Raw genomic sequence first — 26,672 nt, forward strand, 5'->3', positions numbered from 1 at the left:
GACACAAAGGAGAACACTGGTTTATCAGGGACTGTTTGAGGGCAGAGGGGAGACAGGAAGTTGTTTAATGGGTACAGAGTTTCATTATGGGATGACGAAACAATGCTGGAGATGGATGGTGGTAATATTTGCACAACAATGAATAATGCCAGTGAACCGTACACTTAAAATGGTAAATTTTACATTTACCAAAATTTTAAAAATGTTTTTGGAACGAAGAAAGCATTAGAATTATGGGTAGTTTTCCAGATCAGTAACAGTAATTTCTCTTTGTAATATTATCCTAAGAAGAAGAAAAGTGAGAAGATTTTATAAGATACTCGTCTGGTATTATTTCTACCCAAGATAGCTTTTCCACAAAACTTGAAGAAAACTGAAGTGGTTACCTACACACTTTATTTCACATAGAAGTACAGAGAGAAGAAAAAAGGTTTTCCTTTTCAAAATAGACTCCAGCAATCCAATCATAATTATCATAGCTGCTTTGCAGAGGACATCAAATTGCAGTGTACTAATACCACTCACATATTTAAGTACAATCGGTTTTCTGAATGTTTCATACAAAATAATTCCAATGAATTTTTAGTTGACTTTTTAGAAAGTAGTAAGCCAGATATGCCCTTCCTTGTCCTAGACCACTTCCCAGCTTAGTCTTATTCTTGGTAACTTGGGACCCAGTCCACAAGAAGAACCCAACTCCCAAGAGATGCCACAAAGAAAACAATCTACATAAGGATAATCATTGATTTTTATCAGCTTTAAAGATAACTTCAACTTGGCATAATTGGAACTAGTTTTTATACTGTATACAACTTAAAGGCATCTCCAAAGGAGAGAAGATGCCATCTGGATTCTGTAGACACTTACGGATTTTATTCTACATTTTCCTAGATTATCTATCTCCCTGATCACTCTCTATCAGTGGTCCTACTTCTTCCTCCTGTCCAACAATGAGTTTTCACCCCTGACCCTCTGATCCTTTTATAAGTTCTCCCCTCTAAAAGCCAATGTACTCTATGCATAGAAATCCCTAACATTTATCTTCTGCTCTTCTATCTATTGAACTCTGGTTGCACAACATCAGCTTAAGGGTGAAGTTATCTAAAATCTAAGTCATCTCCCTCTCTCCAAAATCAGCTACCATTTAAATTCAAGAGCATAGTACCATATTATCACTACTGTGTTCTAACTACATAAATCAATGCAAGAAATTTTTCAAGAAGTAGAAACAAAGAAAGAGGTATGCATTCCAGGGCATCATAAAATAATGTCTTACGTGCTGTCAAAATATTAACTAAAACATCATTATTAAATGTTTCAATACATGGCAGTTTTTTTAAACACACACATATGTATATTTGTATATACGTATGTTGTATGTATGTTATTTCCTACCAACTTCAAGTGGCAAAGCTAGGAATCCTCCTGTCTGAAGCCAACTCCCTACTTCACATCTAGCTCCACACTATGCTCATTACAAATACACTATAAAAGCTCAATGAACAACCCCTTAGGCAAAATGAGGGGACTGAAAGTGAAGACAGTAAGAAGCTGGAAGGCACACCTCTACTAAGAGATAAAAGGCTTCACAGAACCTAGAAACTGAGCTGAGTGCACATGCTCCTCCTGGAATTGAAGGCAGTTCATGATTCTAAAAACTGTTAAGACAAGACTTTGCGATCTCCCTACTCCACCCCAAAACAGGCCCAAGCACATGCCACAGCAGTTCTCTATTACAGGGAATATCTTGGTGCATTAAGAGTAAATCAGTTTGGGGAGCCTCGGTGGCTCAGTTGTTAAGTGTCTGCCTTCGGCTCAGGTCATGAACCCAGGGTCCGGGGATCAGCCCCGCATTGGGCTCCCTGCTCAGCGGGAAGCCTGCTTCTCCCTCTCCCACTCCCCCTGCTTGTGTTCCCTCTTTATGTCTCTCTGTCAAATAAATAAAATCTTAAAAAAAAAAAGAGTAAATCAGTTTGGGACGCCTGGGTGGCTCAGTCTTGGGTCTGCCTTCAGCTCAGGTCATGATCTCAGAGTCCTGGGATGGAGTCCAGCATCAGTCTCCTTGCTCAGCGGGGAGCCTGCTTCTCCCCCTGCCTGCTGCTCCCCCTGCTCATTCTCTCTCTCTCTGACAAATAAAATAAATAAAATCTTTAAAAAAAGAGTAAATCAGTTAATTCAGGATCAGCTTACAAATAAAGTCTAGTGAGTCTCACAATACCAGAGTTAAGGAGGAAAGTGAATGCTGGAGGCAAAGGATATTATTTTATATAACATGACCAAGGAATGCTTCACTGAAAGGCTACTTGAAAAAAATGTCCCGAATAAATGAGGAACCAAGCCAGGCAGAGGGACCAGCAAATACAAATGCCCTGAGGTAGGAAGCAAATCATTTGGGCAAATTACCTAATTTCTTTAGGTCTCGGTTTTCCAATCTGTAAACTGAGTACATAACATCCCCTACACCATGTAAGAAGGTAGTATATTTCGTCAAGTATCTGACCCATGGGATGTACTCAAAAAATGGGAATATTACAGTTATCTGGGCACCTCTCATGCCGGCAAAACCCTCAACCTATTGTCCAGCACAAAGAAAACACTCAGAAAAAGTACTGTTACATAATCCCCATAATAACATAAGGCAGATAGGGGTGCCTGGGTGGCTCAGTCGGTTAAGCATCTGCCTTCAGCTTGAGTCATGATCCCAGAGTCCCAAGCTTGCTCAGCGGGGAGTCCGTTTTTCCCTCTCCCTCTGCCCCATGCCCTGCTCCCTCTCTCTCACTCTCTATTAGGTAAAATCTTTAAAAAAAATAGTAACATAAAGCAGATGGGATTATACCTATTTTACACCTTGGAAACCTGAGAATCAGAAATGTGCCCAATCCTCTGCTGACCCCCTCACTCTACAATTAAATACAGCACTTAAAATAATATACTGCCAAGATAAGGAAACCATTCACATTATTGTCAACTGATCAGCAGTATGGTGCTATATGCAGCATTAAGAACATGGACTCTATAGCCAGACTGCCTGGGTTCACATTAAAGCTCCACCACTTCCCAGGTAAGTATCCTTGGGCAACTGTACATTTTTGCTCACACCTCTGTTTCCTCAACTATAAACAAGAAATAATAATAGTACCTACTTCACAGGGCTGTTGGGAGGATTAAATGGGTTACTTTTTTTTTTTTTAAAGATTTTATTTATTTATTTGAGAGAGAGAGCATGAGAGAGAGCATGAGAGGGAGCATGAGAGGGAAGAGGGTCAGAGGGAGAAGCAGACTCCCTGCTGAGCAGGGAGCCCGACGCGGGACTCGATCCCGGGACTCCAGGATCATGACCTGAGCCGAAGGCAGTTGCTTAACCAACTGAGCCACCCAGGCGCCCTAAATGGGTTACTTTTTGAAATCACTTCTATTTCAGTGCCTAGCATTTGGTTATCTAGTGTTAGTAGTAATAGCATAAAATTTTTTTAAAAAAAGGAAATCACCATCAAAACGTTTCTACTTCCCATGGAGAATTTTAGAAATCGTAAAAGATACTGGAAGTGGAAAAGCAGCAGAAAACGGAGACAGGAGAAAATGAAAAAAACAAAAAACAAAAACCACCACCACAAATTGACATGTTGCTGCCTGGACTTAAGACCAATCTACCTGAACAGATATTCCTATTAGTGTTACTGTCCTTTAGTAGGAACACTAGTAGTGAGATATATGCCAACAATGCTTTGGATAACATTTTATTTCATAGTTTATAACAACTTTAATTACTAAATTTTTTTAAAAGATTTTATTTATTTGTTGAGAGAGAGAGAGCACGAGCACACAAGCAGGGAGAGCGGCAAACAGAGGGAGAAACAGGCTCCCCGCCCAGCAAGGAGCCCAATATGGGACTTGATCGCAGGACCCTGGGATCATGACCTGAGCCAAAGGCAGACGCTCAACTGACCAAGCCACCCAGGCGTCCCTAATTACTAAAACTTAATTCAGATGTCAATATCACTGAGGATTAAGGCAGGTAGACTATAACAAATTTTATCATCTTCCCCCCATCCAACCCTCTTCTAAGTGTTACTTGATGCTTACTACAAAATATGACACATCACATGTTAACTTCAGACTGAGAATGATTTATCCTCTATCAGCTACTGGTAGAAAATATACCTTTCTGGGGGCCTGGGTGGCTCATTTGGTTAAGTGTCTGACTCTTGATTTTGGCTCAAGTCATGATCTCAGGGCTGTGGGATCAAGACCCACAAGTGGGTCTCCATGCTCAGCAGGCAGTCCGCTTGAAAGATTCTCTCCCTCTGTCCCTCACCCCCACTCACGCTCTCTCTCAAATAAATCTTAAGAAAAAAAAGAGAGGCGCCCGGGTGGCTCAGTCAGTTAAGCATCTGCCTTCAGCTCAGGTCATGATCTCAGGGTCCTGGGATTGAGCCTCCACATCAGGCTCCCTGCTTAGCAGAGTCCGCTTCTCCCTCTGCCCTCCCCCTGCTCATGCGGGTGTGCTCACGCACGCACTCGCGCTCTCTCTCAAATAAATAAAATCTTAAGAAAATCAAAAACACAAGAAATGGGGCGCCTGTCTGGCTCAGTTGGTAGAGCATGCAACTCTTGATCTTACGGGTCATGAGTTCAAGCCCCACATTGGGAGTAGAGTTTACTTAAAAAAAAAAAAAAAACACATTAGAGGGGTGCCTGGGTGGCTCAGTCGGTTAAGCTTCTGCCTTCAGCTTATGTCATATCTCGGGGTCCTGGGATCGAGCCCTGCATCAGGCTCCCTGCTCAGCAGAGTTGCTCCTTCCTCTTTCCCCCTGCTTATTCTCGTTCTCTCTCAAATAAACAAAATCTTTAACACACACACACACAGAAACAAGTGTCAGCAGGGATCTGGAGAAAAAGGAATCTTGATCGTTGTTGGTAGGAATGCAAACTGGTACAGACAGTGTGGAAAATAGTATGGAGGTTCCTCAAAACACTAAAAATAGAACTGCCATATGATTCTACTACTAGGTATTTACCCAAAGAATACAAAAACACTAATTGGAGAAGATGTATGCACCCCTATGTTTGTTGCAGGATCAGTTCCAATAGCCAAGATAAGGAAGCACCCAACTGTCCATTGATAGATGAACGGATAAAGATGTGGTGGAGGGGCGCCTGGCTGGTTCAGTCAGTGTAGCATGTGACTCTTGATCCTGGGATTGTAAGTCTGAGCTCCAAGCTGGGTGGAGAGATTACTTAGAAAATAAAACCTTTAAAAAAAAAAAAAAGGATGTGGTGTATATATATTAGTCATAAAAAATGGAATCTTGCCATTTGCAACAACATGCATTGATCTAGAGAGTATAATGCTAAGTGAAGTCAGTCAGAAAAAGACAAATACCATGATTTCACTCATATATGAAATTTAAGAACTAAAACAAATGAAGAAAAAAAAGAGACAAACAAAAAAACCTACTTTTAAATATAGAGAACAAACAGATGGTTACCAGAGGGGAGGTGGGTGAAATAGGTGAAGGGGATTAAGAGTTCATTTATTGTGATGAGCACTGGGTAATGTACAGAATTGTTGAATCACTATACTATTCACCTGAAACTAATGTAACACTGAATGTTAATTAAGCTGGAATTAAAAAATAAATTTAGGGTGGCTCAGTTGGTTAAGCATCTGACTCTTGATTTCAGCTCAGGTCATGATCTCAGGGTCATGAGATCAAAGCCCTTCATCAGGCTCTGTACTCAGTGTGGAATCTGCTTGTCCCTCTGCTCTTACCCCCGCTCATGCTCTCTCTGTCTCTCTCAAATAATAAAATCTTTAGAACAATAAAAATAAATTTTTTAAAATGTGCTTTTAATTCTCAGAGCAGGAAAAAAAAAAAAAAAAGCCTTTCTCCTACTTAATTTCCAAAAGTCCTCTGACTGCTTTGAGAAGTTTAACTTCCTCCTCAGTCTCAAAAATTCTGGATTATTGTCTGTTTTTAAAAAATTTTTTATTTAAGTGGGCTCCATGCCCAACATGGAGCTAGAACTCACGACCTCAAGATCAAGAGCTGTATGCTCCACCAACTGAGCCAGCCAGACGCCCCTCTCCTTTTTTTTAAAGTAAGCTCTACACCCAATGTGGGGCTTGAATGCGTGATCCTGAGATCAAGTCGCATGTTCCACCATCTGAGCCAGCCAGGCGCCCCAATTACTGTCTCCTTTTATTCTCTTTCCCAAAAATAGTTATCACTAAGAAATCTATAAATCACCCCACTGGGAGGCAGTGTATCACCATGTAAAGAAGTATGCTAGACTTGGGCAAAATTGGATTCAAAAGTAGGCTCTGCCACTTACTTACTAGCTGAATGAACTTGGGCAAGTCACTTAACCATTCTGGAACCTCAGTAAATGAAAATACCACCAACTACATCACAGGGTTTAAGAAATAAAGAAGTCAGTGTTAGGAGAACATACTACAACTTGCCATCTAGTAGATGCTGTAAATGATATCATCCTAGAGATACAAACTTTAAAGTTTATCATCACTGCAAAAACAACTAGAGGAAATTCATTAACTACTTCTCTTCCAACACACAGCTCTTTAATATAAACATTAATAATGTAATTATAATGCAGGGTTAAATTTCTAGAAAACCTAAGGTTTTAATTCAATTATCATTTGAGAATCTGTATAACATACCACATGACACAAGAATTCAAAATTAGATAAAAACACAATTCCTAGTCTGAAGAAGTTAACAATCTACTTAAAAGAGATAAATGTGGATATTCAGCAATATTGTACATTTAAACACTATATATTCATACACACAAACGAATAATTACCTTTCATGTTAGATTTGCTATTTTTATGCAACAACCTGGATACCTGTGTTTCAGTCTAACTTCAAAAGTTTAGGAAATCATTTCCCACTAAAGAATCTTTCCTAATATAATCCCATATTGTCCAAATAATCCTTCTGAAATTTTTCAAGTACACTTAGAACACCCAAATATGAATGCAACTACTGAATATTCCTCAATGAATAGTAGCACTTTATGCATTGATATTTAATCAAAACTCAAAAAAGTACATATACAAAGAGCTGGAAAAATCCATTTGTCATTGACAAATTTGCTTTTCAAAAACATACCTTTATGCTTCAGCTTCCCTGCCAAACATGGCTACCACCACTTCCTCAATTCTCCTGCCAGGAATAAAGTCTGAGGAATGTCTTTTGGCCTGAATGAGTAGTGGAAACAGGGAGGGATATATCCCAAAGGAAAAATATTATGGCTTTGCTAATATTTCCTACATTTTCTCTATTTCTTTAGTGTAAAAGGGAAATTCTCAAAGGTTCATGTTCCTAACTATCTTTAATATTATTTCTTTAAACCACAAAAAAGGTCTTTTTTAAGAGGATATTAACCATGTTCTTTGTAGTAACATTCTAGTTGCCACAAAGTTTGCAAATTAGGTACAAGGCTCCCAGTGTCCGGCTCCCTGCTCCCTAGGGAGCCTGCTTCTCCCTCTGCCTGCCGCTCCCCCTGCTTGTGCATGCACTCTCTCTCTCTCCCTCACAAATAAATAAAATCTTAAAAAAAAAAATGATCGCCGATTGCCTCTTTTGCTTTTACACAAAACCATAACATCATTTAGAAGATCTCAATTTCTGGATAACAGTAACTACTTATAGGGGATGATCATGGGCTCTTTTAATTTTGTTTATTGACAACCAAAGACTGAAGCATTCCAAGGCTACACTTACAGTCCTCAATTGTTATTTTTCCCCCGAAGCTTTTCAGAGTAGTCCTTAAAACTACCTTTCACCAGGGGCACCTGGCTGGCTCAGTCAGTAAAGCATGTGACTCCTAATCTCGGGATTGTGAGTTCAAGCCCCACATTGGGTGTAAAGACTACTTAAAAATAAAATCTTAAAAAAAAATACTTGTCACTAATCTCAAATTAAGGACACCATATCAAAAACAACTACATTGATGGCTACTGGTTTTAGCCTAACATTCTTTAATATATAGTAATCCCAGTATGTAGTGTTATTTAAAAGTGTTGTTTTTAACCCCTTTGAAGTGATAAAGCCCAACTGACAATATTACCTAAGGATAGGGACTATGTAATCTAGTTGACCATTGTATATCCTGTTTCTGTAGGCACTTTAAGTACCAGCCAATAACAACAATGAACCCTTTTGAGAATCTGAAGAAACACATACATTTTGTACATAATTTGACAGGGTTCTCACACCTCTACCCTATCCATGAGCCCTAGGTTAAAAGCAAGCAATAGCTTTTTAAAATAGCAACTGTAGGGGCGCCTGGGTGGCACAGTCAGTTGAATGTTGGACTCCTGGTTTCAGCTCAGGTCATGATCTCATCATGGTCGTGGGACAGAGTCCCGCATCGGGCTTCCCACTCATCAGGGAGTCTCCTTGAGTTTCTCTCTCTCCCTTTCCCCCTAGCCCTGGGGCTCTCTATAAAAATAAACAAATAAATCTTTTAAATATATACATACATACCAGCTGTATTAATTTCATATAATAAACTAAATCCACAAAAATAACCTTTTGTCTACCAGTGACTATGTGGCCCACAAATCTGGTCAGAAATGCAATCCCCCCACTTCCAATTTCATGATGGATTTAATAAACTAAAGAAAAGACTTACAAAATTAAGTACACCTACTTAATAACCTTGCATTGTTTGTAAAATATTGACACCAACAAAACCTCCAAAAGTGAACTAGCTAGGGGATAAAAAACATACAAATTCCTCAACAAAATATTAAAATGGCCAAAAAATAGCCAAGTATGAAAAAACGTAGTCCTCTTAAGATCAGCTCTCTACCAGAGCGCCTAGGTGGCTCAGTCAGTTAAGTGTCTGCCTTCAGCTCAGGTCATGATCCCGGGGTCCTGGGACCAAGCCCTGAGTGGAGCCCCATGTCTGGCTCCACTAAGTGAACTCGGGGAGCCTGCTTCTCCCTTGCCCTCTGCCACTCTCTCTCTCTCAAAACCTTAAAAAAATAGTAATTTTTCTTAAACAGAAGATCAGCCAACACTCACTCCAACTAAAAAAAATCTTAGTTTACAGTATAGTATAATCTGAGATTATGCTGAAGTCATTTCTCCAGATGTTTGAATTAACCCTACAGTAATCATTTTGGGGGGGTGGGATGTACCACAAATATAAACAGGTGGGAACAGAAGGCAACTACAAAAGTCACCCAAAAATAAGAGAGAAGTAGTAATTTTATGAAATGACACTTCAGGGGCTCTTGGGGTGGCTCAGTTGGTTAAGCGTCTACCTTCAGCTCAAGTCATGATCTCAGGGCCCTGGGATCAAGCCCCCATTCCCCCCATCCTCACCCCCCACCCCGTCCCCTGCTCAGCGGGGAGTCCGCTTCTCCCTCTGCCTCTACCACTCCCCCTGCTTGTGCTCTCTCACACACGCTCACTCTGTCAAATAAAAATCTTTAAATAAAATAATAAAAGAAATGACACTTCAATCTCTACAAGACTTAAATCTCAAATTATGTTACTGAATCAGTTTAACTTCAAGTAAGTCTCTAAACTGTACCTTTTTCTTTCTAACACCACTTCTCCCTAGTCACAAAATTATTTCTCTTCCAGTTTTCTTTTCAGAAGAAATTTTCCAGGTAAGAACCCCCAAGAAAGAGTATACAATTAACATTTCCTCCCAAGAAAACAGTAAGGGCAGTCTGAATAATAATACATAAGAAAAACAAAGATGTAAATAGTAAAAGTAGTTATCTTGGCTTTTTTCCTTTTCTTTTTTTTTATTTCAGTGGACCTCAGAAGTTGTTTTTCAACAGTCATTCAAAAGTCCATAGTCAACTTGAAATAAGCCAACTGGAAATTCTACTCAAGAATTTAAAAAACACTGTCTCTTGTTTTTTACAATCAACCCCACACCAACAGAAATTCCCCCAAGAGTAAAAATAAACAAACTCTCAGAATATGGCTGTTTACGGACGCCTGGGTGGCTCAGATGGTTAAAGGTCTGCCTTCGGCTCAGGTCATGATCCCAGGGTCCTGGGATCGAGCCCCACATTGGGCTCCTGGCTCAACAAGGAGCCTGCTTCTCCCTCTCCTTCTGCCTCTCTCCCTGCTCATGCTCTCTCTCTCTCTATATCTCTGTGTCTCAGATGAATAAATAAAATCTTTGAAAAAAAAAAAAAGAATATGGCTGTTTAAAGTCATTTAAATCACTTTCACGTCCAAATAAATTGTAGAGGTTGTGAATCCCCTCCTACCACTTACTAATTAGGCAATGTACTCAGTTTCCCTATGCCTTGGATGCCTCCTGAAAAATGGGATATTAATCAGGGATATCATAAATCCTAGTTTCTCTGGGACAGTCCTAGTTTATACTATTATCCCAGAATGCCATCCAGTTAGTGTCCCCCCGTTCATTCTCAAAAGTATCCTGGTTTGAGCAATAAATCATATGGTAATGGGTAATAGGGTCATGATTAAGTGAGGTAATACATGTAAAGCATTTTAACAGTGTCTGATAGAGTAAGAGTTCAGTTAGTGTTAACTGTTGCTAATGTTAGTCACTGTCAAATACTTTTTATAAAGTTTTGAATCATATAATGAGCAGAGTTCCTACAATATTCCTTTTTACAAATAAAATTATGCATTTAACTTCCCACATTCAATTTTTTGAAACTAAGTAGCACTAACTGCTTGAAATCAACACTAACCAACTTATCCCGAGATAGCAATATTATCAATTGCATTCACATTTTATCATACATAAGTTTTAGTAGAAGCTATATTAAGGTTACTGACAGGAAAGTAACTGAAAAGCAAAACTCTGCTTAGCACCAGACCAAGACCCTTAATATTCTGCAGCCTTTCTCATCCAGGGTTCCACAATGTTAACCACAGAACTCAAAATGATTTGAGTGACAATTTCCTGAATTCTCCCAAGAATGGTACAAAACTAGTATCTTTCCAGATACACAAGAGAGAAACTAATTCATTATATACAATGGATGCCTTGGGGCATAATTCTGTTGTAGAACACCAGGGTCTTGTTATTCTTGGGAGTACAAAGGGAGAAATATGGATGAAAAGACTCAATATTGAACAAAGATAGAATCTGGGTAGAAGACCGCATCACTGGAAAAATTATTTCCCACAGAATGAAGCTTAAGGGAACAATTAACATAAAATATATAAATTTGACTCACAGCTATGAAAAGCACTATACATTGTTTTACCTCATCTCCACTAATTTATTGTAGGCCAGCTATCCAGCATCTAGCAGTCCTTCAGATAAGAGAAGTTCTAGTTGTACTTTATGAAAAGCAGAAAGGAAAAAGGAAAAGCAAAGAAAGCTGAGACCAAGATTCCTGTCACTGATCACTAATGAACCTAATAATAATCCAGGACACCCTATTAACTATTACCTATACAAATTAGAACAAGAAAATTTAATAAAGTGAAAAGATGAACTAGAATAGAAATTAGAAGCAAATAGAGATACTAACACAAAGAAAGAGATTTTTAAGGTACCATTAAATAACAACAAAATCCCCTTACAGAATCAGAGCAGTGAATTATGAAAGTCATTTTTATTTATAAAAATAAATTTTTATTTCAAATCTAACCACTCAATAAACAAGCTATTCTCAGACACACTTAACCTGTATAGAACATAAATGACGTAAGGGAAAAAAATTCAGTGAAACCACTCTATCCACCAAAGTATGACCCCCCCCAAAAAAATCAAGAATACAATTCAACATATTATTGCATGAACTTTTGTATAAGCCCATGCAAACAAAACCAAAGCTCAGATTTATTTCAACTATCTTTTAGTGTAAAACACAATTTAGACCTTTCATTAGGCAGCAACTCCTGTGTAAAAATCTGCATTTACCTTGCACTACATGTGAAAAAAAAATCTTCATTTTCCAATATTAAAATGATACATGCTTTCTGGTGATAGATAACCCAAGACCTAAACCACTTAGTTAAGGGAAACTAGTGAGCTTTAACAATAACAACAAAAAAGTGCCAAGGTTTTGAGGCCAAATCAATTTGGGTGTGAATTCAGGCCATCAATTATTATCCTGTGACAAGTCATTTATTCTCTGAGATCCTCAATTTCCCCATCTGTAAAATGATAATAACCACCTATCTTGCAACGTAGCTAAGATTAAACAATAAATGTTAAAACACAGTTATTGGCATTCAAAAGGAACTCAAACTAAATTAACAGTTTCTTAGAATATCCCAGGATTCAACAAGTTATAGGTCAAATCCCATTACACCAATGTTATGCATGCAAAAAGTATAAACAGGACTTACTTTTTTCCCCTTCTAACAACAGTCTGTCATTAAATACAAATTTTACCTTTGAGTGTACATTAGATTATCAAGAGCTTACAGAAATCTCTCTAGTTGGTCTCATCAATCCTAGTAATGTATTTTTCAATTAAAAAATAAAAAAGAACATTAACTTATTCGCCCTTCCTCCCTTTGGAGGAATGGGGAGTATAAAACAATTTCAATAATCTCTTGACTAACCGTATGTAAAGACTTCTTGTTTTCTTCTGGTTAGTATCAAAGATAGAACTATAGCAAGCATACATTAGGAACACAGGTCAGGTAGCAGATTACCACAGGTGCTAAAGAGATATAGTTTTTTTTTAATGTACATATTCAAAAATTAAGACTCCACAAGCAACACCACTTACACTGAAGAAATATAAAATTTGGTTCAATTAAATACAAAGCAGGCAACCCAGGACATGTAAAAAAAAAATCTAACTGACAATTTTGTTTTCTCACATTATCTTTGCCAAACAGAAAGAACATGCAATAACCACCGCTCATGATAGCTGCAGATACAGAGAAAGTATTATACAGGGACAGTACTGAACCACGAATTAAAAGTCCTATACACGTAACAAATGTAGAAAACTACAAAAGGAAAATGTAAAGAACTTTTAAAATAGCTTTGATCTTTAAAGTTTCTTCTTTATTCTCCAATGATTAATCACATTTCAGTATATACGGATACCCATAGGTAACTGGGACTATCCCTTTCCTTTGCTAAGCTCCCCAACTTCCAAAATAGGTATACAGTAGTGCTCCACTGTACAATAACTGTCATTTCAAGTATCTGAATAATCTACTAATAGCAATCTCAAAGTGCTAATACAAGACTAAGTTGTTTTTTTCTCAACATGTGAGGCACAAACATCACCACATTAAAGAGATGTGAACCTTACCCTGCTAAGATACAATGAACAGATCATTGTGTCCATTTAATGTAAATTTTAAACTCAAAAGTTAACTTGCAGCATCAAAAACTGGAGTCTTCCATCTATTATAAACAACCAAAAACAAAAAGAATATGCTATTCACTGTTTACTCCCTTCCCACACATTACTGTGGGTGGCATTAGTTAAACACGCAGAATATTAAGCACTACCAAACCATCCAAGGCATATTTTCACATCTAACACTATATTCCCAAAAGATAATTTATTTGGGCCTGAGCCTGCTCCCCATCCCTCCTTACCTATTTTAATACAGAGGTCCTCAGACAACCACCAATCATTAAGGTAAGATTGAAAAAGAAAATAATGAAAAAAAAATGTAGGATTTAATTTCATTAAAATGTGGAGTGTTTGAGCTTTAAAAAAATCCTAACTAAATAGACTTCAAAGTTACCAAACTCATAATCTGTTGGCTTAGTATTTTAGCTGTTACCTTGCCACAATAAATCTGAAGCCACAATCCTCATCACCTACTTAAGATTATTTGCAGAATTCAAAATATGTAATCTGTCTTCTCATAACATTCTTCTAAAGCTAAAATGTTGAATATGAATATACTGACTAATATTAAGTTATGAAATATCTGTCCCTAGACTAAGGCGGAATTTTGCTTTAATAATGAAGAGGAAACACACTTTACCCAACATAAAAATTAAATATCCATTATTTTGGATTCCCTTTAGAACTCTGACATGTATTCAAAAATACATCTCATAGGGGTAAAAGGCCTGACACTGGACAACACAAAACTGCAGAAAATAAGGCACTTACCTTCAAAGAGTGTAGGAGCAATTCACAAATATACTAATTAAGGAAACTGAGGATTTCAATTCCAATGCACTTTTACTGCTGATGGGTAATGGTCAGAATGTCCTTTATAGAAAACATTAGAATATTTTACATATCGACTTTTAACTACAGCACCAAATCCTTAAAGGGGTGGGATTTAACTCATTTTATAAGTAAACATTCGTTTTCATATCAGTTATAAAAAAAAAAGAACCCACCCCACCCCCACCGCCAGTCTGATACCTTAGAATGCTAGTTATTTCACAGTGGGAAAGAATGGCTAATATGTACATTTCTTTTCCAATCCTCCTCTATACCCATTCATTAAACACCAAATACTGAAACTGAATTCAACTCCTACCTCTATCTTCCTACCAGGAATGCGCCCTAGGGTACCCGAATCCCTTCCACTGTCACTTACTGCAACTGCCAAAGTCCCTCCTATTAATAGTAAATCCCTTTCATACTGACTCACTGTAACTCTAACTTAATGAAATGGACAAGCAAAATTTACAAACTTTGAGAATGGAATTTTCCTGTTTTCAAAGGCTTAAAAAAAGAAACTAGAAGTTGACCACATTCAGACCAAGTTACAAACATTTAAAGTTCAGCCAATTTGTAAGAACTTATATTGCTTATTCTATATTGGCTCAATTTAAGTATTTTTTGAAAGTTTGTACATCAGGCATTGTGTGAGTACTTATATACAAGGCCAAGGTTTCCATGCAGATAACTGATATGTAAATACAAACCTATGTCATTACACCAAAATTCCAAGACAATTTGAAATCTTTTCTTCAAAATTTTTTAATTATGGAAATTTTCAAGTATACACAAAAAGTAGAGAGAATAATAGTACAATGAGCTCTCCTGGAGTCATCATCCAGCTACAATCAACTCAAGGCCACTTTTGTTTCATCTCTACCTCCCACCACTCCCTCCTCCAAATCATTATCTTCAGAAAAGTATTAAGACAACACTGTGCTCAAAGAGTACACTGAGAAAAATCCAAAGATACGGAAGTATCAAAGACTAGCAAGAAGTCAAGAATTTAGCAATGTAACTGTCACCCTACACACCTACTTGTTAGGCAGAAAATTTAAGAATTCAGTTAAAAACAAAGAAATAGCCATCTTTAAGAATTTTAACAAAGTTCGTAAGATCCAAAGGGCATATTTAAAATTATATCTACAAGGATAAAAAGGAATATGTGATGAAAATGAACTTAAATATCTGCAATTAGCTTGTATTCATATAGCACCTCGGCTCAAAACGAAAAAAAAAAGACTATTTAACATAATGTGTCATAAAATTACAATTCAACCACTTGAAAAACCGCTGAACACTTATGCCTTAACTGGTCCTTCTGATCCCTAATTATAGATTGATATCAATGTAAAAAGAAAACCAGGCATTTTAACCGAAGTGGTTTAAAATGTTCAAAATTAACCCCACCGTTCATTGGAAAATACACGAAAGCAAGTCTAAACTACCTGTATTGTATGTCATTAAACAGAAATGTATCCACTTTCCAGGGCCGATTTTTTTTTTTTAATAAGTTCACATATACCCTGAAACGCAACGCGCTAGGCTACAGATAGAATTAGAAGACCGCCTCCTGCTCTTGCTCCTAACCAATACGCAGAGAGAGAAGGTTGGCAGGAAAGTGCTGCGAGGACAGTAACAAACACCAGCAGCTCCCGAGCAGGCCCTGCTAGAGCCAGGAATGACGCACTTCGGTAACCCGACTCTTTCTCCCCTCCACCCCCGCCCCCAGCAGCGGTGCTGACACCGCCAACAGCCCGGAGTAGGAAAAAAGACAACAGAAAAAAGGCAGAGGTTGGACCGCACCAGGTTTCATCAAGAAACCTCGATTATTCCTCTTTCAACACTAACCACTAGGACTAAACAGGAAAAGAAGCTTCGTGCTTAAGCAAGTCCCATCATGGTGGTTTAAGAGTCACTAAATTAAGCTGATAATGAGTCCAATCCACAGAGACAAATACAGGGTGTGGCTGCCGTGAAATACGGCGGTCCGTGGGAGAAAAGGGGTATGGAATTTACACTCCAGTACGAGGGGAAGATGGGGCTTTACCGGGGGGGGGGGGGCGGGGGGGGCGGCCCGCGCATTTTAAGGAACCATTTCAAAGCAACACAAGCTTTTCGTTTACTTAAACCTAATCCCACAGATCAAAAGTTTCTAATAGATAGATCGTGTAAACTGTAAATAACCATTTAATCAAACACCATGACCCTCAATTAAGAAACTACATCCAAGCGAAAGGAGGAGGGAGGGGGAAGGGAGGGGTGGTAGGCAACAACATATAAAACATTTCTAGGCCACCGTGGAGAAAGTCTTACAAACCGGATGAAACTACTAATGCAATATTAAAAATTAAAGCTGAACACTGCAGCACGAAAAATCTCACGATAAAACCCATTACAGTTCAGAATTAAAAATAAAATGACACATACACCAAGGGAGAGCGAAAACTAAATGTCGAAAGTACAGCGGTTTATAAAAAACTAAAGGCAAAACAAGACCTCGCGACAAAAAAAAAAAAAAAAAGGCAGAAATCAACAATACGTTTACGAATGTAGGCCAGAAGAAAATGGGAACGGGGCTCAAAGTTTTGCGGAACTACTTGATGCTGTTTCCCACACCTTCTCTCTCCCATGGCCCAACAGACCCTTTTCGTGCTAAAATCGCCGTCCACAGATCACCGGGTACGCGAGAGAAGAAAAAAGAAAGTCAACCCCAAGCAAGAATAAAAGTGTGGAGGGAAAAAGCAGAAGCTGCCTACCTGGGGCAAGGATCAGCTCAGTTCGTGTCTTGAGAAAGACAGTGCGGGTGGGGGTGGGAACGAAAAGCAGCACTAAAACTAAAACAAAAGTGGCGCCAAAACCCCCCAACAAACAGCCTTCCACTCCCGCCCTTCCCCCCTCCTCCCATGCCAAGCAGGCAGGGCCCCCTTCGGGGCAAGGTCTGCACGCGGGGGCCAACACCACCAGACCCCAGCCTATTTACAAAATTGTTGCCCGAAGAAAACTGACCGAAGTCGGGCCTCGGAAGGGATGGAGAGATCGATGCCAATCGCTTTCCCAAGCAGTTCCCCCACCACGCGCTGGAGATGATGGGGCGGGGGAGAAGCAGAGGGGCCCGTCACATGAATGTTGTTCCCTCTCTAGGAAGGGAGGAAGAGAGGGAGGGAGCGTAGGGAGGGAGGAAAGGAAAGAGGGGAAGGGAGAAGGGAGGGGGCACGAGGGAGGGGTGTGATCAGAGTAGATTTCCCCTCGCCTCCCTCGGTCCGAGGCCCAAATATACACAACTGAGCCTCCGCTTCTCCCCTCCCCCCTAGGTTCCCAGCACCACCATTTTGCTCTCTTCCTTCCCCTCACCACGATACCGCGCTCTCCCCCACCCCAGCCACGGCCTCCCCGGCTTTCCTCCCCCGACTACGGCTCGCACTCCACCCCACCTCCAGTTTGGGCTCTCCCAGGCTTAAGAGCCTGCCGGAGAAAAGGCACCTAAATCTAATGCTACACAGAGAAGCGGAGCCTCCATCTTGCGCTGCTCCGCGTTCTCCATTTTGGGCCACCCATGGGGGGGGGGTCTCCGTGGAGGCCCCGAGGGAGAGTTGGGCGAGGGAAGCAAGAGAGAATCTTCAGCGAGGGTAGTCGAAAAGAAGAGTCCGTGCAGTAGAAAGCCACTCTAGGAGTAGGAGGTAGGGAGGAAGGGGGGCTGGAAGTTCCTTGGTAGTGTTGAGGTAGCCACTTGGGGGGAGAAGGCAGAAAGAAGGGTTGGGGGTTACGCGGGGACGGGGAGGCTTCTCCCCGTCTTGACTTAGCCACCCGCTCCATGGCTGGCCCCGTTGGGAGCAAAGGGAGTAGAGGGGAAATTAAATGGCAACAGAGTGCCCATTCTCTTTCCCTCCCAACTCCTCTCTCGCGCCCTATTTCAACCATACACACCTCACAGTGGGCCCCGCGCCCTCCGGGTGCCCCTCCAAACTTCTAGAAGCTTCGCCTCCGCCATTTTATAACTTACCTCCCCCCTCAGCGTACACAGAGGCAGCAACGAGACTGTTCGCCTCCCCCACTCCTCCTTCCTTCTTTCTCAGGCCGGGGGCTTCTTCACCCCTGGGCTGGTACAAGATATTTTCCCCTTCCTCTTCTTTACACCCTCGAATTCTACTCAGGGACGGAAGCTCCCGCGGTTCTAGAGCGGTGGGGGGTTTTGAAAGTGGCGGTCGGATCCGGCGGGTTTTTTTTTCTTTTTTTTTTCTTTTTTTTTTTTTTTTTTTTGGTGGCGCTTCGGGATTGTTTGGGGTGTTCGCTCTTCGGCGACTTGGAGGCGAATGGAACGCGCAGGCGCCATCTGTCGGCCACGAACCCGCGCTCGGCTCCTGTTGGGAGGGAGCGGCATCTAGCGGCAGAGAGCTGGCACTGCAACGCTTGTCTCCCAGCGTCCTCCTCCCTATCACCGACCAATCGTGGCCGACTGCCTCCCGGGTTCAGCGTCTCCGACGCCGCCTGCGAACGAGGCGCCCGCAGGGGCGCGCCGCCGAGTGGGGTAAACAAGGTGCCGTGCCCGCGCCTGACTTACTCATTCGTTTGGCAGCGCTTCCGCCGCGGACCGGAGCGGGCCGCGTTTCCTCTTTCTTTAGTGGGGGGAGGGGGTCCGAAAGGAGGTCGTTAGGGATGTCCGGCAGAGCCCCGAGCCGTGGGAAATCGGAAACCGGGCTCGCTCGGAACTCGTCCCCCGGGCCCCTGCGCCCCGCGCGCAGCCCGAGGTTGGCAGCCCAGTCGGGCATCACCCTTCCCTGTCCCCTCCTCTGACACGCCCCAGCGAGGGGCCTTCCGCCCTAGTTCCGGACCCTCGCTTTCCCGCGGTCCCTACTCCTTCCCACCGAAAGAACTACTGGCGGAACTCTGGCACCTGATCCTAAGTGATTTAGGGGTTTTGTTTTTTGAGTTTCTGTTTTGTTTTGTTTGCTTTTCGCTTCGGCTGTGGAGAGAAAGCAAGCCGATTCTCTACCAGGAAGACGACACTGGAGAAAAAAAATTTTTTTCTTTACATCCCACTATTCCCGACTCCCAGAAAACGTGGTCTCTCTCTCTAGGGTCTGGGAGACTTAAGGAACTGGGCTACTAGGCTAGGCCGGGCGCTCGACCAATTTATTCTTGACTCTTGGGGCGGGTTGGGGGAAGGAAACGGGACGGAGCGAAGTGGAGGGAAATCGAAATTCGGGCTGAAGGAGTCCAGGGGGACCTACCCCGTTTTCCCCCGCCTTCCTTGATTATCCACCGTCTTCCTGGAAACGTGGGACCCGGCGGCCTTGCGACTTTGTTGAGAATTTTGGTTCCTTCTTATCCTGCCTCTTCACCCCTCCCCCAAGGTGTTTGAAGTGCGAAAGGACCCCTTGCTCTCCTTTGACCCCCCCGTTAACGCCAAGTCTTTATTACCCTTTTTATTTTTTTGTTTCGAATCCAGCCTCCCGGACCTTTGACCGCCGAGAGCTCTCTACGCGGGGGAGAAAAACTCGGGGAGGGCCTGTCCCCTCCGAAGCGCCGCTTTTCCTAGGACAGGAAGAAGTGACCTATTATATGTCTCCATTGCTGTTATAGAAGTTCCCAGATTCATACAATAGTGTGTAGCTAGAGCTCTTCGTTCCTCTTTACTTTTAAAATTTTTTGGTTAGACTATTCCCTTAATATTGAATTACTTTTTAATTACAAGAAAAGGAGTAAATGTATTTAATAACAAGACAAATTTCCTAAATGAGGAGAAACGAAAGCCCCGTGTAAACCGTGGAGATTTCACCCGGTATAACCTCTAAAGCATTCCTAATGCAATATAATGATTAATCTCATTCCTCAAATTATATTCCACGCTTTTAGTTTCTCTCCCATTCTCTGTGCTTACTGTTTTTTTCCTGCAACTTTAAAAGAGTTATGGTGTATTTAATCAACTGAATAATAAAAGTTAAACAAACATCTAAATATCAATAACAAGAAATAAAATCCGAGACATTTTTACTTACCTCTAAAGCTTTCGGGAGTGGAATACTATTCAAAATAAATTTCCATTTCTTTTATAGACCATCTTTGGTAGAATGTTATACAGTTTTTAATAGATTCAAGTTACAGAATGATGCAGCTAGAACATTAAATAGGGAATAGTGGAAAATTTACAGTTACATAAGTTAATGCAAAATTCCACTTAAAGTAATAGAAAAATTGGGCTCTGTACCAAATCATTTTACATTAATTTAGTTCAATTGTGCCAATTTAATATCAATTGATATTAAATGATTTCCTGTCTTAGGATTAGCTGAAAACTACTAATTTTCTGCTCCAAACATCACATTTATAGTACATGGTGCAGTTTTTCATCTATTTTATAAATTCACATTCTCATCTGATTGTGTAGCAACTTGGACTTTAAACAATTTTATGCCTCGAAAAGTTCTGTTTGGTAAACTTATTTTCATCTTGTGAAAAATACCATTGAAGAAAATAACTGTAATTGGTATAACATCAGATAAAATTTTATAGCAAATTTATACTGATATTTAAGTGTTTCACAAGAGCCTCTCTTTCTAGAGCTTATTCACAAGAATATTTATTGAGCCTTCAGTGTGTGCAAATCACAGTGCTATGTGCCCCAGTCCTATCCTAAGAAGTGAAATTTCTTTCATAGGATACTGAAAGATCAAAGAGTAAACCCTAGGAATTTGAGGACAAAGTGAGAAAATGCCATCAAATGAAATATGTAACTGACGTAAAATAAACTTTAATTATTTGTAACCTATCCTTCATGAAAAAAAAAGTCCTTCGTAATATTGTAATGACAAGCTTTTGGTGCCTGATGAGAAATAAGAAAAAGGAAAGTTGAATATTTAGAACATTTGATGCTATTTAAGGGACAAGACACTATTTGATGCAAAAATATTCTGGTCACTAGAAATGCACACCCAACAGTGTGGCGGAGATAATCTTCTAGCCTTACCATAATCTGAATAAAGCATCCCACAGTTCTCTTTAACTCCATCTATACAAATGGAGCAAGCTTCTTTTTTTTTCTTTTTAAGATTTGATTTATTTATTTGACAGAGAGAGACACAGCAAGAGAGGGAACACAAGCAGGGGGAGTGAAAGAGGGAGAAGCAGGCTCCCCGCTGAGCAGGAAGCTCGATGTGGGACTGGATCCCAGGACTCCCGGATCATGACCTGAGCCGAAGGCAGACGCTTAATGACTGAGCCACCCAGGTGCCCCTGGAGCAAGCTTCTGATTATAAATTAAGTTTCCTAGACAGCCTCCTACTCTAAGCAGCATGTATATATATTCTGTATTTTCTAACACCATTCTAAATGTGACCTAAAATCCAGAAGCCTGAAGATGGATAAATGAGTCCACAGAAATTTAAAATTATGTATATCAAAATACCATAAACAAAGTCAAAAGATAAAGTATAAGCAGAATATATCTGCTACATGAATGGAAAAGGCATAATACATATGAAGAACTTTCACAAATAAGTAAGATAAAAATACTCCAATAGAAAAATGGAGAAAGGATATAAAAGAGTCAACTTATTGGATAAGAAATGCAGATGGCACCTGGGTGGCTCAGCTGGTTGAGCTTCCCACTCTTGGTTTCAGCTTAGGTCATGATCTCCTGGTTGTGGGATTGAGCCCTACGTTGGGCTCTGCGCTCAGTGCAGAAGCTGCTTCAGATTCTTTCTCCCTCTTCCCTCCCCCTCTGCCCCTCCCCACTTACACACACACACACACACACACACTCTCGCGCTCTCTCTCTCTCTCTATCTCATCTTTCTCTAAATGAAATTTTTTTAAAGATTTTATTTATTTATTTGAGAGAGAGAGAATGAGAGAGACGAGGGTCAGAGGGAGAAGCAGACTCCCTGTTGAGCAGGGAGCCCGATGTGGGACTCAATCCCAGGACTCCAGGATCATGACCCGAGCCGAATGCAGTCGCTTAACCAACTGAGCCACCCAGGCGCCCTCTAAAATGGATTTAAAAAAGAAATGCAGATAGCTAATAAATACATAAAACAGTGCTCAACTAAATTCACCACTAAGGCCTGCCAATTAAATACACTTTGCTAGCAGGTTGGCAGAGATGAAAAATTTTGGTAACACTCAGTGTCAGTGAAGAACTAAGAATTCTCATATATTGCTGGTGGGAATTGTTTAAAAACAAGGTATCTCATAACATACAAAGTGTAAAATTAGGGGCGCCTGGGTGGCTCAGTTGGTTGAGTGTCTGCCTTGGGCTCAGGTAATGATCCCAGGATCCTGGGGTCAAGCCCCCACATCGGGCTCCCTGCTCAGTGGGGGAGTCTGCTTTTCCCTCTCCCTCTGCCTGCCACTCTCCCTGCTTGTGCTCTCTCTGTCAAGTAAATAAATAAAATCTTAAAAAAAATGTAAAATTAGCCTAACACTTATATTTCTAGGAATCTATCATACAGATATGCTTGTACAAATTACACAAAGATCTATGTAGTAAAACTTTCATCATAGCTTTGTAATAAAGAGAAACTGAAAATAGAAATGGCATCATTTAGGGAATTGGTTAAAGAAATTATGATACGTCCATACAATGGGGTCCTATTTCCATTTAAGCAATTAAGTACAGGGGCACCTGGCTGGCTCAGTTGGTAGAGCATGAGACTCTTGATCTCAAGGTTGTGAGTTCGAACCCCACATTGGGTGTGGAGCCTACTTAAAATTAAAAACAATTTTAAAAAGCAACTACATATTTATCTACTGACATCCAAATATGTCTAAGATATGTTGTTAAGTGAAAAAATAATTTGTAAATAGCTTGTATAGTGTGATCCCATTTGTGAATATATATATTTATATACACATATATGTGCTTACATATGCATAAAGCATTCTTGAAGAATATATAGAAAACCTAACAATTACTTCTCAGGAAAGAGGTTGTGCAGGCTTCCAGGATTTGTCATTTTACTTTCACTTTATACATTGCTACCTTATGTGAATTTTTTTACAGTAAGGGGATATTACTTATGTAATTTTTAAGATCTAATACTGGTTACTATAGAAAACAATTTGGCACTTTCTGATAAAGTTAAGCATATACTTACCATATGACCCAGCAATCTTGGTCTCTTAGTCCTGAGCATTTATCCTAGAGAAATGAAAATGTATGTTTACCCAAAAACCTGCATACAAATGCTCATAGCAGATTTGATCGCCAAAAGCAAGAAACAATTCAAATGTCCATCAACCGGCAGATGGTTGAACAAACTGTGGTATGGTCATACAATGGAATACTACTCAGCCATCAAAAGGATTACTGATAAATGGGACATCTTGGCTGAACCTCAAGAGCATTATGCTCACTGGAAAAAGCCAATCTCAAAGAATTACACATCGTATGATTCCATTATGTAATATTCTCAAAATGTCAAAATTACAGTGATGAAGAACAGATCAATGGTTGCCAAAGGCTAGGGTTGAGGAAAAGGTGTGACTATTGATGGGTAATGGGAGGGGGTTTCTTTGCAAAGGTGAAACAATTGCGTATCCTGATTGTGTGTTTACTTAAATCAACACATTATAAAATTTCATAGAACTACAAACACACATACACACAACTGCATGAAAAAATGAAATTGGATAAGGTCTGTACTCGAGTTAATAGTACTGTATCAATGTCAGTTTCCTGGGCTTGACAATGTACTATGGTTATATAAACTATTACCATTGGGATGGGGTGCCTGGGTGGCTCAGTCGTTAGGCGGCTGCCTTTAGCTCAGGTCATGATCCCAGGGTCCTGGGATCGAGCCCTGCATCAGGCTCCCTGCTCCGCAGGAAGCCTGCTTCTCCCTCTCTCACTTCCCTACTTGTGTTCCCTCTCGCTGTGTCTCTCTCTGTCAAATAAAGAAATAAAATCTTTAAAAAAAAATAAAAATTAACTTACCTTCAGGAAAGCTGCATGAAGGTTACATGAGAATTCTCTATTATTTCTGCAACTTCTTGTGAGGCCTAAACTATTTCAAAATTAAAAAGTTGTCATAAAAAATTGAATGCTGGGGGCACCTGGCTGGCTCAGTCAGAAGAGCATGTGACTCTTGATCTCAGGGTCATGAGTTTGAGCCCCACATTGGGTGTAGAGATCACTTAAATGAATAAATAACTAAAAACTTGAAAAAAAATTTAATGCTGGTAATAAAAAAAAAATCTCTGGTTAGTGGAAAGGTAATTACTCCATTGTAAATTAATAAACTGAATTTCTAGTTTTTGTGAACTTTGATATAGTGATTTAATTTCTGAAATCCTTATCATAACCCCTGTATGAATTTGTATGATTAAGGGCCTGATACTTTGACACTCAGGAGTACACTTTGGACCTGTGGCGTCAACAGGAAGTAGACATACCAATGAGCCTTGTCCCAAACGAATAGCTGGCGTCTTCTAAGACATCCCAAATACCGTATTATTGAATTTGCTGATATTTTTTCACTCTGAATAACATACAATATTTCCAGTATGAGTTAATGGAACTGAAGCTGTATCTGTATACAAAAGATTGATTGTCTCTCACATCCAACTTCTCCCATTTCTCGTCTGAGCTACAGTAATAGACCCATGTCCAGTTTCTTTTGCATCCAATCCAGTACTGATTAGAATACCACCTTACTGGGGCGCCTGGGTGGCTCAGTTGGTTGGGCGACTGCCTTCAGCTCAGGTCATAATCCTGGAGTCCCAGGATCGAGTCCCGCATCAGGCTCCCTGCTCAGCAGGGAGTCTGCTTCTCCCTCTGCCCCTCCCCCCCTCATGTGCGCGTGCTCTCTCGCTCTCTCTCTCTCAAATAAATAAAATCTTTAAAAAAAAAAGAATACCACCTTACTGGGGCGCCTGGGTGGCTCAGTTGGTTAAGCGACTGCCTTCGGCTCAGGTCATGATCCTGGAGTCACGGAATTGAGTCCCGCATTTGGGCTCCCTGCTCGGCGGGGAGTCTGCTTCTCCCTCTGACCCTCTTCCCTCTTGTGCTCTCTATTTCTCATTCTCTGTCTCTCAAATAAATAAATAAAATCTTGAAAAAAAAATAGAATACCACCTTACTTCCTACTGTTATGCTTACTTACTTGCTCCATTCTTCCTTTAACTTACTCGCTTGCATACTCTCTTACTGGCTCAGTAGGCCCACAACAATGCTCTTCGAATGTTAATGTGCTTAAGGATAATCTGGAGATCTTGCTTAAGTGCAAATTGTGATTCAGTAGGTTTGAGGTTCGGGCGGGACCTGAGATTATGCATTTCTTTTTTTTTAAAGATTTTATTTATTTATTTGACAGAGAGACACAGCGGAAGAGAGGGAACACAAGCAGGGGGAGCAGGAGAGGGAGAAGCAGGCTTCCCGCGGAGCAGGGGGCCCGATGCCGGGCTCGATCCCCGGACGCCGCCGGGATCATGACCTGAGCCGAAGGCAGACGCTTAACAACTGAGCCACCCAGGCGCCCCAGAGATTCTGCATTTCTAACAAACTCCCAGGTCATGCCAAGCCCACGCAGCTGGTCTAAAGTCCACACTTTGAGTGTGAGGGCCGGAGGAACAAAGTACAAACTCTTTAGGGTAACTTTCAGTGCCTTCCACGGTCTTACCAAATCTCACCGCTCATAACTCTGAACTCTGCTGGGGCAATGTCTGTATAGGTCACTGTTTATCCCCAGCACTTAGTATGGAGTCTGAAACAGGATAGGTGCTCAAAAAATATTTGTTGAATGATTAAAGGAATGAAGGAATAAACTAAACAAACTCCCTCCAGCTCACATACCATACTTCCTGGCCAAGCTAAATTACCTCCCATTTTCCTAGTACTTTCCCTCCTCTGTACATTTGCTCACACTCTTTTCTCTCCTTTCCCAAGATTTGCCCTATTCAAATTCTCTTCATCCTTAAATGCCCGGTTTAAATGAGAAAATCTCCATGAAGCCTTCCTGATGTCCCAATATAGAAATAATCTCATGTTATGAGGCTTATCCCTACCAGATTTCAAATGCCTTGCAAATAATAATCATAATAGTATTCGTATTTTGTTCACATTTGCTATAACCACCATGCCTAGCACAAATGTTAGCAAAAGCAGAAAATCAATGTTTATTAAATTAAAACGGGAAAATAAAGAATTTTCCAGATCAGCACTTATGTATTAGAACTTTTTGTGATGATGGAAATTTTTGTAATCTGTGCTGTCCAGTATGATACACACAAGTAGCTATTGAGCACTTGAAATGTGGCTACAGTGACTGAGGAACTGCATTTTTAATTTTAATTAATTAAAACTTAAATGTAAATAGCTACATGTGACTAGTGGCTATGTACTGGACAGTAGCTATCTAGACAATTTTAGTTACCAATTGTTCTTCATTCAATAGTATTTACTGAGTACCTCCTAGGTGCCAGACACAGAATAGGCTAGGGGCTGGTGATACAAAGATGAATAATTCATGGTGCTTGACCTCAAAGAGCTTGCAACCTATTAAGAAAAGATAGTCAGGATCAAATA

At 40.4% G+C, this 26,672-nt stretch overlaps 1 protein-coding gene and 1 non-coding gene across 5 annotated transcripts in view; one reads left to right on the forward strand and one right to left on the reverse strand.

Moving 5' to 3' along the window:
- The window catches only part of STAG2 (STAG2 cohesin complex component), a 129,512-nt gene extending 111,130 nt beyond the window's left edge, over positions 1 to 18,382 (reverse strand). The window contains exon 1 of one of the 4 annotated variants that reach the window (XM_028122696.2): positions 18,153 to 18,382. The gene's annotated coding sequence lies outside the window, so the exon portion shown is untranslated. Of the gene's footprint in view, positions 1 to 16,908; positions 16,928 to 17,158; positions 17,307 to 18,152 lie in introns of those variants that run through there. The other 3 variants (XM_088028655.1, XM_028122697.2, XM_028122698.2) reach the window with 3 other exon arrangements.
- A 4,388-nt stretch (positions 18,383 to 22,770) lies between these two features.
- Positions 22,771 to 22,843, forward strand: TRNAK-CUU (transfer RNA lysine (anticodon CUU)). The gene has a single exon. It is a non-coding gene; the product is annotated as a tRNA-Lys (tRNA).
- Positions 22,844 to 26,672: the final 3,829 nt, after the last annotated feature.

The sequence above is a fragment of the Eumetopias jubatus genome, unplaced genomic scaffold (assembly GCF_037043125.1).
Source record: "Eumetopias jubatus isolate StellerSeaLion01/CBP00866 unplaced genomic scaffold, mEumJub1_p1.0 scaffold_11, whole genome shotgun sequence".
Taxonomy (NCBI): domain Eukaryota; kingdom Metazoa; phylum Chordata; class Mammalia; order Carnivora; family Otariidae; genus Eumetopias; species Eumetopias jubatus.